We start from the raw sequence: 12,486 nt of genomic DNA, 5'->3' as shown, positions 1-12,486 counted from the left end.
AATAATAATAATAATAATAATAATAATAATAATAATAATAATAATAATAATAATAATAATAATAATAATAATAATAATAATAATAATAATAATAATAATAATAATAATAATAATAATAATAATAATAATAATAATAATAATAATAATAATAATAATAATAATAATAATAATAATAATAATAATAATAATAATAATAATAATAATAATAATAATAATAATAATAATAATAATAATAATAATAATAATAATAATAATAATAATAATAATAATAATAATAATAATAATAATAATAATAATAATAATAATAATAATAATAATAATAATAATAATAATAATAATAATAATAATAATAATACAAGTTGAGTCCGCAATTAAAAAAAATGCTTTTGAAGAAAAAAAATGAACTATTAATGTTTTAAAATTGTAATTTCTCTTAATCTCTCCAAATAGGAAGCTCTCAAATACTCCAAACTAATATATAAGGAAGCTCTCAAATATATATTGAACTTGTAGTCTCACAAACTAAACAACAGAACCTTTGTAAGAGAAACATTAAATCAAGCATGTCATCATCTTCATCAATGACATTGAAAGATTCTTACATTGTTACACCAAAGGAACTAACATGGTGTGGTTGTTTACCATTATCCGAATGGAGTCAAATAGGAATGATAACTCACGTTCCACTTATTTACTTTTACCGCCCCCCACCAAATTGGCTTATCCCCCCTACTAAAATTGCCACCACCTTGAGACACTCGTTAAGCAAAATTCTAATTCAGTTTTATCCACTTGGTGGTCGTTTACAAAGGAAAAGTAATGGTCGTTTTGATCTAGAATGCAATGCAATGCAATGGGTGTTTAATTCATGGAAGCTGAAACATCATTAGTATTATCTGATCTCGGTGATTTTTCACCTTCTTCGAATGATTATTACCATTACCTTTTCCCGTGCGTTGACTATACGCTCCCAATGCAAGAGCTTCCTTTGCTTATTGTTCAACTATCAAAATTCAAATATGGTGGCATTAGCATTAGTTTCTTAATCTCTCACATAGTTAGTGATGGACAGAGTGTGATGCATTTCAGTTTTGAATGGGCTCAACTTGCATGTGGAGAATCTTTGAAAAGGGCGCCATTTCTCGATAGAAATGTGTTGCATGGTGGAGAACCATGCATTAATGCTAACGGATGGGAGTATAATCAACTACTGCTTTTGTTGGAAAATTTGGATAATAATGTTGATGAAATGAAGGAAAAAACAAAAAATGCTATACTCAAAGTGAGTGAAAAACAAGTTGAAAAGTTGAGAAAAATAGCGAATGAGAGTTGGAATAAATCTAGTAATGATCGAGATTATTCAAGGTATGAAACGATAATCGCTCATATTTAGAGATGTGCATGTAAAGCTAGAGGCCATAAAAATGACCAACCAACTGCGATTGGCGTTTGAGTTGATTGGAGGAGTCGCGTTAAACCTAATTTACCAAAAGAGTATTTTGGAAATGCAATATTAGATGTGTTGGCTACTAGTATGGCTGGTGATTTGATGTCTAAGCCATTAGGATATGCTTCAAGTAGGATAAGAGAAGCAATAGAGAAAGTAAATGATGAGTATGTGAGGTTGGGGGTTGAATATTTTAAAAAGCAATATGATTTGACTAAGTTTCAAGATATTCATGATATATGGAATGGTGAAGAGGTGTCTTTTTATCGGAATCCTAATTTATGGGTGGTTAGTTGGTTGGAATTACCAATTTATGGAATGGATTTTGGATGGGAAAAAGAGATTTATATGGGGCCAGGATTTCATGAAGAACTTGAGGGAGACTCGTTGATTCTTCCTAGTCCTTATGATGATGGGTCTTTGTTGATTTTTATTTGTCTGCAAGAGGACCATATGGATAAATTTAAGAGACATTTTTATCAAGGTGCTGAGTTTGAATTCCTTCAAGGACGATTGTAAAAGAATTATTTATGGCAGTTAAATTTTCTCTTTCAACGATGTTATATCTTGTTATTAGTGATTTTGTTCATCTATTAAGAGAAGTGAATTTTTTAATACTTTTTTATAGGGGTGAAATAAACCTCTAAAAATTCGAAAATGAAATTCGGAGATGCATTTTCGAACGCACTCAGTATTTTATTTTTAGGAGATTTTTGAATATGTATATCTGAAATAATTCAATATTTTGTCTTAAGATTTTTCAGAAATGAATATCCAAACTAATAGAACGTTAAGAATTGGTTAGAATCAAAGTGTATCAATTGTATTAATTATAATACATAAAATACAACTTAAAATACATAAAATAAAACGTTAAAAACTAATATGGTCTCATTAAACACATATTATAATACATAAAATATTTTTTCAATAAAAGAGAAATTAAGACAAAATTCTCTTAATTAAGAATGAATGTTGTCAATACTGCTTCATCTTCTCTACTCAATGAACTGTCTCTTTATATCCTTCTATGGGTAAAAAAATTCTTGCTTTCAAACCATTAACCTTTTTTGTATAAAACTCTCATTTTGATAAAATTCAAACTTTCAACGTATAAAATAAAAATCTCATATTTCTCCACCTTAGAATAATCATAAAATAGAAAATAGCAAGATGAGAACTTTGGCAACTTTGCCAAATGTCACAATTCTAGGTCCCATGCTATTTTTAAGCTTTTCATTTTTAGAATTTATTCTATTTTTGTTTTAATTAATGATTTTAATTTTAATTTTATTTATTTTATATTTTTTTCTGCCACATACGTGTACCTATTCCACTTCCCTAAAATTTGTTGTTATTTTTTTTTTTTTAATTTAATGCTTTTCCATATATACAACATGCACCAATCTTTTTTAATTTATTCTTTTTCCATATTTTCCATATACCAAATGCACCGCCGTTTTAATACCATATTTGTTATCCCAATTTTTTCCAATTCTCGATGCACGCCCTTCCATACATTTCTGTTTTCCCAATTAATTTTTCTGCACGTACAATGCACCGCTTTTCCATATTCTTCTCTCAAATTTGGTTTTTGCAATCAAACCCTGAATGTTCAATCAAACCGTAAATGTTCGGCCGCTGGTGATGTATTCCATTCACATGCAAATTATTGAATGCTGGTTTCTCATCTCCCAAAATCCAATCACTGCATCATCAATGATAGTTTGAAGGTTAGTTCTTTCAACTTTTTCTATTTCTTCCTATAAATATGACATATTTCATCTCCCATTCATAATCTCCTTTGAACCTTCACGATTTTGTGTTATTTTCCTATGGCTGCCGCAACCCGCAATTTTGTTTCTGAAATCACACCAACGAAAGAGTCATGAAATGTTGTTGTTCGAGTTATTCGATTGTGGTTTGTGCCGGACATGAATTCGAAACAGAAGTTTTATGCTATGGAGATGGTTCTAATGGATGAGAAGGTTGTTGTTGCTGTTGTTTTGATTTGTAATTTTTTTCTACGAATATTATTATATGTGGTTTTGTTCTGATCTTGATTCGTTATTGTATGTAGGGTTTCAAGATTCAAGCTTCTGTTCGTAAGGCTCTGCTGTCTCGATTTTTATGTTTCAGTAAATTTTTGATAAATTCTAGCAGAGTGTTATTTAGGATAAATTTTTATGTTTCTTAACATTTATTTATGTAGGTGCTGTGGAAATGACTGAAATAATTGAGAGGCTAAGTACTAAATTGTAAGAGAGTCTTTTGTGTTAGAGGTGCACGCATATGCCTGAATGGATCTATACACAGTGATATGTTTTACTTGATTCAAGCTGCCTGAATGGATCTACACACAATGATCTATTTTATTTGGTTCAGATGAAGCTGTTAATTCCACTAAGCTGCAGAATTGCTCATAATAATCAAATGTTAGGTTGAGATATTTTGCCATATAGTTGCTTGAGTATGGTAATATGCAATTTTTAGTATGTACTTAGTCATAACTAAACAGAATATTGGTTCAGTTGAAATCTGCAATTTTTAGTGTGTACTTAGGCATAACTAAATAAAATATTTGTTCAGCTTAAAAGAATAAGAACAAAATTGTTAAGGCAGTAATTAATTTTATAATACTCAGTCCTCTCATTTTCTTAATTCATAAATTCAGTGTAATATTGTTTTGAAAATTAACATATTCAGTTTCAGCTCATTTGGTTACGATTTTTGAATAGAAGTTGAGGAAAATTGATCTTATTTTATTAGATTTTTGAACTATTGTGTGTTGTATATCTGTGTAGTTATGGTTTTCTGCTGATATAAAAAACTAATTATATGCTTTAAATTTTTGAAAAAATAAATATGATAGTAAAAATAGAGTTTGATACATAATTTGAAATAATATATTTTAAAATCTGTATATAATTACTACATATAATTACTACCATATTAATAATTGAACTATTTTTAAAGAATTAAAGTTATTAAATATAATTAAATAGAATTTTAAATATAATTAATGTTATTAATGGTTTTATTTATCTATTCTTAATAGAATTAAATAGAATTTGGAAAAAAAAGATATGTATTGACAATGTAAAACAGTTTTATAGTGTCAATTAACGACAGTCTTATTAAAAATCTTAAATTTACACTGTCAGACTATCTATTAAACTCATGGATTCTAAAGAAGAAAAATAGAAGAATAAAAGTATAATAAGAATAAAGGTAGATGAAAATAGTGGAATAATTGAAATTTATTATTATTTTTAAATTTTTACTTTTTTCAATATCTTATATTTATTTTTATATAGCAAAGTTAATAATTTGCTTTTCTTACTATTCAAGGGAACAAACTATGATTTTAATTATATTTAATTATGTTATATAATAAAAAAACAAACTATTTATTGAATTTAATACAATTAAAATCCGTTTTATTTATTAAATTTTATGCAATTAATAGAATAATGAAAACTATTTGTCATTAGTGTGATAACCAAAAAAATTATTACTGATCCAAATACGACCAAAAAAAACTATTATTGAAGTTTACTTATATAGTTAAAATAATGCTTGATAAATATTTGTTAATAATTAGTGTAATGAATAAATGTCTGAATTTAAGTTTAACAATACTATTAGTATGACATTTATTATAGAGTTAAAAGGTAATGCACCGACGTTGTAAAAAATCTTTACAATATTATCTAATAGAAATATTTTATTCAGCCATATCATTTTAATAATTTAAAATTTTTTACACTCTAAATGCATCACCTATTTTCTCTTTATTATAATACTTATAGTTAATGAAATAGTTAAATAAAGAAAAACATAATATATAAAAATATTTTGGGGAAAAATAATAATTTTGTATTGATATCGAAAAAAATATTTTATTAGAAAAAAATAATAATTAATTTGATAAGTAGAAAAAAATATATATGACACACTTTAAAAAATTTGTACTAAGGATAGTTAACTTTCTCTTCAAGTCAATAATGGAAGGCCTCATTGTTTTTTTAAAGTCAATTAAATAAGGTATTTCTTACTACTATAAATTATCAAATTTGTTTCCACCTTAATTCTATCTTGGGAAGTCGGATATAGTATAAGATATTATATGGCAGTAACAGGATGTATGCATTCATCCAGTGGTAGTGCATTTTATAGGTTTATTTTTAAGCTTATGTTGTTTGTTGAATTAAATTTATATAAAATCCTTACTTTTATTCTTCGCATGCTATTCAAGTCTGGATTGAGATTTTTAGCTGAATCTTTCAAAGCAAGACATTCTTAATATTCTTTGAGCTTTAAAATAATTATTTTATATGCTGAACAATGTCAAAAAAAATTAAAATAGCTCAAGTATCCATATTAACAGCCTTTCTTCTAGCATCATGGATATAGTATCTGCTGGCATCATGTATATACTATTTGCTAGCAGTTAACTTGCAATTATCTGGATTTAAGTTTCAATGGAATGGGAAAGCAATCTCCATACAATATGGTAATTATTTGATCATTAGATAATTAAAAAAGTTTTTTTTCTTTTTTTTTTTTTAAATGGAATGGCATGGTCATTTTATAATTAAAAAGTTTTTTCTTTTTTTATTCATCCCACGGATCTATTTTTTTTCTTCTTTTTGTAAAAATGTGTTGTTATAAATTTTTTAATTTTATTTAGAGTAATGATATTTTTTCTTTTTTAGTTTTTTAAATATCATTTATTTTAAAATTGAAGATATTATAAATTCCATTAAAATTTATTAAAAAGGGATAAAATCAAATCAGTAAATAATAAATGTTTAATTTTTACATACAAAAATATTTTAAAAATAATGTCAAAACAAAAATAATATTAATAGAAAAAATACTATCCACTCAAATATTTTTATATAGAGATAAGATTATAGGTATGTTTTTATCATCTCATTTAAAAAATAATAAATTATTTTCGTTAAATAATTTTGTCTTTCATTTCATTTTTATTATACTTTGGAAACAAGTGCGCATAGCATACCAACTATAGAAAATAAATTTTGATCAAATCATAAAATATATATATTTTTTAAACAAGAAATTAAAACAATTATAACGGAAATATAAAGTTACTCATCAAAATATCGAACAATAATAAGAATAAATTTATTATTGGTTCAAATATTTTTGTAGATAATGTCTATATATCCAAAAAATTATAGGCACTGATTTATTATAACTTTTAGAACATTGAATAATAAAACTAAGTTGTTTTCCAAACATGGAATAATAAAACTAAGTTGTTTTCTAAAAACTAAATCTCTTCTAATCATAACATACTATAAATATTTAAACTTTTAATTTCTATAATTTCTTTGATGAGATTCTAATTTTTATCATTTTATTCACAAAAATCTATAAATATATAAGTTTGCGAAATTAAAACTGATTTCATATATATATATATATATATATATATATATATATATATATATATATATATATATATATATATATATATATATATATATATATATATATATATATATATATATATATATATATATATATATATATTGTTTCTCAGAAATGAAAGTCATCTTTAAAATGAGATCTTATTTATTTATTTATTTCATATTGGGTTTTAATTTCTTAATTGATATTATATATTTAAAGATTAAATAATTTTTTTGGTAACTTAGAAAAAAACAAATTCTATTCTTTTTAAATTAGCATCATTATTTAAAAATTAAAAAATTGTTTTATAATTAAAAAAAATAAATTTTTAAATAATAAAAATATTTTTATAAACAAAATATAAATTATTATTATTAATAAAAAATTTATATGCAACAAATAACATAGACAAATTATATTGTTAATATAACTTTATTTGTAAATTATAAATAATTCTAAAATATATTTTTTTTAGTATAAAATTTTTTTCCCATGCCTTGCACGGGTAGAAACACTAGTTTCAAAATAAAGTAACTCGGTCACTACAATTCCTGTTATGACATGATTCTAGAGGAGGAAAACCTTTTACAAATTCATATCCCTTAATTGTTTTCAACAAAAAAATAAAACTCAAGACAGAAAACCCAAAAATGGAACCTAATTTAAAGTCATAAATAATAGAACACCTGTCATGAAAAGTATTTGGATTGTTAGCGGCTGAAATATGGACGAACACAAGAGCCTTCAACAAAAATGATAGATACAAAAAGGCCATTGAAGAATCTCATAACAAATAAGATGACGAGGAAGATATAAGAGTCCGTAAAATAGATATTAGAGTTTGGGTGAGATAAAATTGAAGGATTCATGTTTGAATAAACCATGAAGAATGAAGCTTGTAAAGAGTCAAACAACATTGGTGCAAACTTGAATCGTAGATGATGTCTCTTTTTAATTTTCCAATTGAAAAAAAATTATTATTTATTAACTTTTTTTTAAGCAGTTGTTTGTTAACTTGTGAAACCGGTTACCAGGTCAAAAAGTAAAGATAGTGGATGACTTGGTAAATTATTATTGGTGTGTTTGAAAGAGTGTTATATATATATATATATATATATATATATATATATATATATATATATATATATATATATATATATATATATTATATATATATATATATATATATATATATATATATATATATATATATATATATATATATATATATATATATATATATATATTGTAATACCCGGTATCGTATTTCCATCTATTAGTCGATATTAATTCATTTTAGTATAGTTAGTGGACAAAAATGGTACATGTTACATTAATGGACTTATATGGAGGATAAGTCAAATAGAAGTAGTAAGAGGGCAATATGGTCTTTTCCCCACTTAAATAAACTTAAGTCTTGTTTGGTTCCTCACCCTTTTACTTGGCACAATCAGATTTTTGTGAAGAGAAGTGGAGAAAGAAAGAAAACGTGAAAGTGAGAGGAGGAGGAGGGTGAACCAAGAACATCTTCAAGCCTTGCATGAGCCAAGATCCATCATCAAACTCTGATTTTTGTCCTCATCTCTGCTCCAAATTCATCATCTTCATCTAGGTGAGTCTTTAGTTAGTGACTTTGGGAAACATTTTGGGGTTTATGCCAACCTTGGGGATTAAGGGTTTGTGAGTAAATGCTTTTGATCCTCATTTTATGCATGTGTTAGGCTCTATTGGTGGTAATAATTCGTTTACATATTGTTACTATATCTCATTATTCGATTAAAGAGGATTGCATGTGAAGATTTGGGGCTTGGGGACCCCAAGTGCGTTGCTGATTTTTCTGGGTTTAGCAGAGTTCGTTGTAGCGAACTTTCATTCGCTGTAGCGAATTGTGTAGCGAATAAACCTGGGAGTTGAATTGATTTATTCGCTGGAGCTCGCTACCATTTGCTGTAGAGAATCGGGGCCTCGCTGGGAGTTCGCTGTAGAGAACTGACCTGGATTGGAGAAAGTTTGCTTCTGTTTGAGTTCGCTGTAGCGAACAGAAGTTCGCTATAGCGAACTAGTCTGATGCAGAATTGTGTTTTCTTCCCGAATGAGTGCAGTTTCTTTGCTGCGATAGTTTTTGCATTAAAAGTGTGGCGACACTACTTGTATGGAGTACACTTTGAGATGTTCAGTGATCATAAGAGTTTGAAATACCTCTTCGATCATAAAGAGCTGAATATGCGTCAAAGAAGGTGGATGGAATATCTTAAGGATTATGACTTTGAACTAAGGTACCATCCCGGAAGAGCTAATAAGGTAGCAGATGCCTTGAGTAGGAAGGAATTTCAGGTTGCGGAATTGATGATGTTGGAATATGAACTATTGGAGAAATTTCGAAACCTTAATCTTCAGTTTGAGTGGACACCCAATGGTGTATTGATTAGTAATTTGAGTGTCAAAAGCAAATTGCGAGAAAGAATCAGAATAGCGCAAGAATATGATGGGCAATTGCAAGCAAGTGGGAACATGACTGACTTTGCTAGAGCACCTGGTGGAATTCTTTTGTTTAAGCAGAGGATGTGTATACCTGATGATTCTGAATTAAAGCGCTTGATTCTTGATGAAGCACACAAAAGTAGATTTTCTATTCATCCTGGATCGACCAAAATGTATCAAGATTTGAAGAAAGACTTTTGGTGGCCGGGAATGAAGAAGGAAATTGCAGAGTATGTAGCACGGTGTTCCATTTGTCAACAGGTTAAGATTGAACATCATAGGCCAGGAGGAATGTTGCAACCATTGGAGATACCAGTTTGGAAGTGGGATAGTATATCGATGGATTTCATTATGGGATTGCCTTGTACCCGAGGTAGATACGACTCTATATGGGCAATAGTGGACAGGTTAACTAAGTATGCTCACTTTTTTCCTATAAAGACGACTCACAAGGTGATTAATCTCGCAATGCTTTTCATAGCTGAGATTGTACGGTTACATGGTGTACCATCTAGTATAGTGTCCGATCGAGACCCAAAGTTCACCTTGAGATTTTGGAGGATGTTTCATAAGGAATTGAGGACTAGACTAGATATGAGTACATCTAATCATCCTCAATCTGACGGTCAGACGGAAAGGACAATCCGGACGATTGAAGATATGTAGAGGGCCTGTATTCTGGAAGAAGGCGGATGTTGGAAGGATCATTTGCCTTTGGTAGAGTTCGCATATAACAATAGTTACCATGCTAGTTTGGGTATGGCTCCCTATGAGGCCCTATATGGGAGGAAGTGCCGATCTCCCGTGTGTTGGGCTGAGGTAGGAGAGAAGAATATTCTTGGACCAGAAATTATACAAAAGACCACTGAGAAAGTCAAGGTAATCCAAGATAATCTTAAGAAAGCCCAAGACCGACAGAAGAATTATGCGGACAAGCGAAGGAGACCTCTAGAATTTGAAGTGGGAGATCACGTGTATTTGAAGGTCACCCCGAGGTTGAGGCTGGGAGGATCATTCAAAACGCGTAAACTCAGTCCAAGATACGTGGGACCGTATCAGATTGTGAGTCGAGTAGGTGAAGTGGCCTATCAGTTGGCTTTGCCACCTTCACTATTCGGACTGCACGATGTATTTCATGTATCTCAACTCCAAAGGTTTGTGTCTGATGTCTTCCATCCTATCCTTCTGGATTCTGTTGCAGTGGAACCAGATCTTTCTTATGATCCACAACCTTGCTGTATCTTGGAACATGCTAGCAGGTCTCTAAGGAATAAGGAGATACCCCTTGTGAAAGTGTTGTGGGATGAGACGCGTCCTAAGGAAGCTACATGGGAGCTTGAGTCAGAGATGCGAGAATCCTACCCTCACTTGTTTTGGTAATTTCGAATTCGAGGACGAATTCTATTTAGGGGGGATAATGTAATACCCGGTATCGTATTTCCATCCATTAGTCAATATTAATTCATTTTAGTGTCATACCCCAATTTTTGACCCTAAGATCATATATCATTCATATCCCAATCATTAATCAAGAGCTTCACTTGGAAGTTTTGTTTGTAGTATTGCACTCACCTCATCAATAAGAGGGACCATCAAGCACCAATGATTGTGTATCTTGTATGCATATTATACTAACCCAAATACAAAAAAAAATTGCTTTGTTTCTTTGTATGCTTTTGTTTTGTAGGTACTAAGCCAAGACATCCATAAGCAAGGCATTTTCCACATTTTTGACAGCATGAAATCGATTTCCCTCTTGGGTAAATCGATTTCCCTACAGCAATTTTCAACAAAATCACATTCTGGACAGCATGAAATCGATTTCCCTCCAGGGTAAATCAATTTCCCTAGTGTATTTTGCGTTAAATTCTCTTTTGGAACAGAGTGAAATCGATTTCACTCCTGGGGAAATCGATTTCCTTAAGGCGAAATTCAAAAAATATAAGGAGGGAAGCTTGACATCATTTTGGCACCTTTTTTATTTGATCATTTTACCAATTTTCCACCTCATCAAAATTAACCCCTTCATTAAACCCACTTAAACCTCATTTTACCATTTTTACCATTTAAATGCCACTTTAATTACCAATTAAACACAAGCTAATTACCAAATGCAAAAAGACCAAATTGCCACTACTCTTGCTCTCATCCTATAAATAGAGGTCACTACTCTCTCATTTCTCAAGCTTGGAGAGCCAAAAAACCCCTTGCAATTTCTCTACTCATCCCTACCAAATTCACCAAAGCTCTTTTTCTTTCATAAAGTTTGTGAGTCACATCTTGAACCTCACAAAACTTTGAGCTAAACCACTATCCATTTCACTTTTTTTTTCTTCAATTGTTGAGAGATCAAGATTTGTGTTGGTGATTCTTGAAGTAGATCTAAGTTTTGTTCAAGATTTTGTAATTTTCTTCATCTTTATTCATTCGTCATAATGTGATTCTTTTGTGCTTGTGTGTGATGCATCTTAGATGCTACATTGATGATATTTGCTGGTTTTGTGATGGAAAATTCGTGCTCCAATTGATATGTGATCATAAGGTGTTTGTATATTTGTTCAAATCAAGTTTCATGCCTTTAAATGATGTTTTTGCTAAAATTTACACTGATGAAATCGATTTCCTTAAGGCTGAAATCGATTTCATGCTGTACGTAACTTGTTTTTTTTGAAAACTGCACTATGGAAATCGATTCCCCCTGCATGAAATCGATTTCCTGCTGGCAGAATGTGGTTTTTTTTGCCGTTTTTATGCTTGTTTTGGCTTCCTTCTTCCTCCACTTCATTAATATCATTGGATCTAGGATGTTGATAGGTTTGAAAGAACCAAATTCATAATATTAGATGAATGATATTAATGATAGTGTGAGTTGATTATCTTTTTATGCATTTTATTTTTCTTCCTCTACTTCATTAATATCATTGGATCTAGGATGTTGATAGGTTTGAAAGGACCAAATCCATAATATTAGATGAATGATATTAATGATAGTGTGAGTTGATTTTACTTTATGCATTTTATCTTCTTCTTCTCCTTTTTTTCTTTTGATCGATGAAAGTCTTAATACTTTGAGAATTCTTATGGATTCTTGGTAAAGACTAGATCGTTACCTA

General features: G+C 29.2%; 1 long non-coding RNA gene and 1 pseudogene across 2 annotated transcripts; both read left to right on the top strand.

Moving 5' to 3' along the window:
• The first annotated feature begins 542 nt into the window (after positions 1-542).
• Positions 543-1,976, top strand: LOC131606688 (spermidine hydroxycinnamoyl transferase-like; annotated as a pseudogene).
• Positions 1,977-2,906: 930 nt separating this feature from the next.
• Positions 2,907-4,084, top strand: LOC131606677 (uncharacterized). 2 transcript variants are annotated; one of them, XR_009284971.1, is made up of 4 exons: positions 2,907-3,180; positions 3,332-3,435; positions 3,528-3,552; positions 3,660-4,084. It is a non-coding gene; the product is annotated as an uncharacterized LOC131606677 (long non-coding RNA). The 2 variants fall into 2 exon arrangements; XR_009284970.1 differs by having other exon boundaries at positions 2,907-3,435.
• The last annotated feature ends 8,402 nt before the right edge of the window (positions 4,085-12,486 follow it).

The sequence above is a fragment of the Vicia villosa genome, linkage group LG1 (genome assembly GCF_029867415.1).
Source record: "Vicia villosa cultivar HV-30 ecotype Madison, WI linkage group LG1, Vvil1.0, whole genome shotgun sequence".
NCBI classification, from domain to species: Eukaryota; Viridiplantae; Streptophyta; class Magnoliopsida; order Fabales; family Fabaceae; genus Vicia; species Vicia villosa.
Note: the sequence above shows the minus strand (reverse complement) of the source record. Positions and strands in the feature narration are given on the sequence as shown.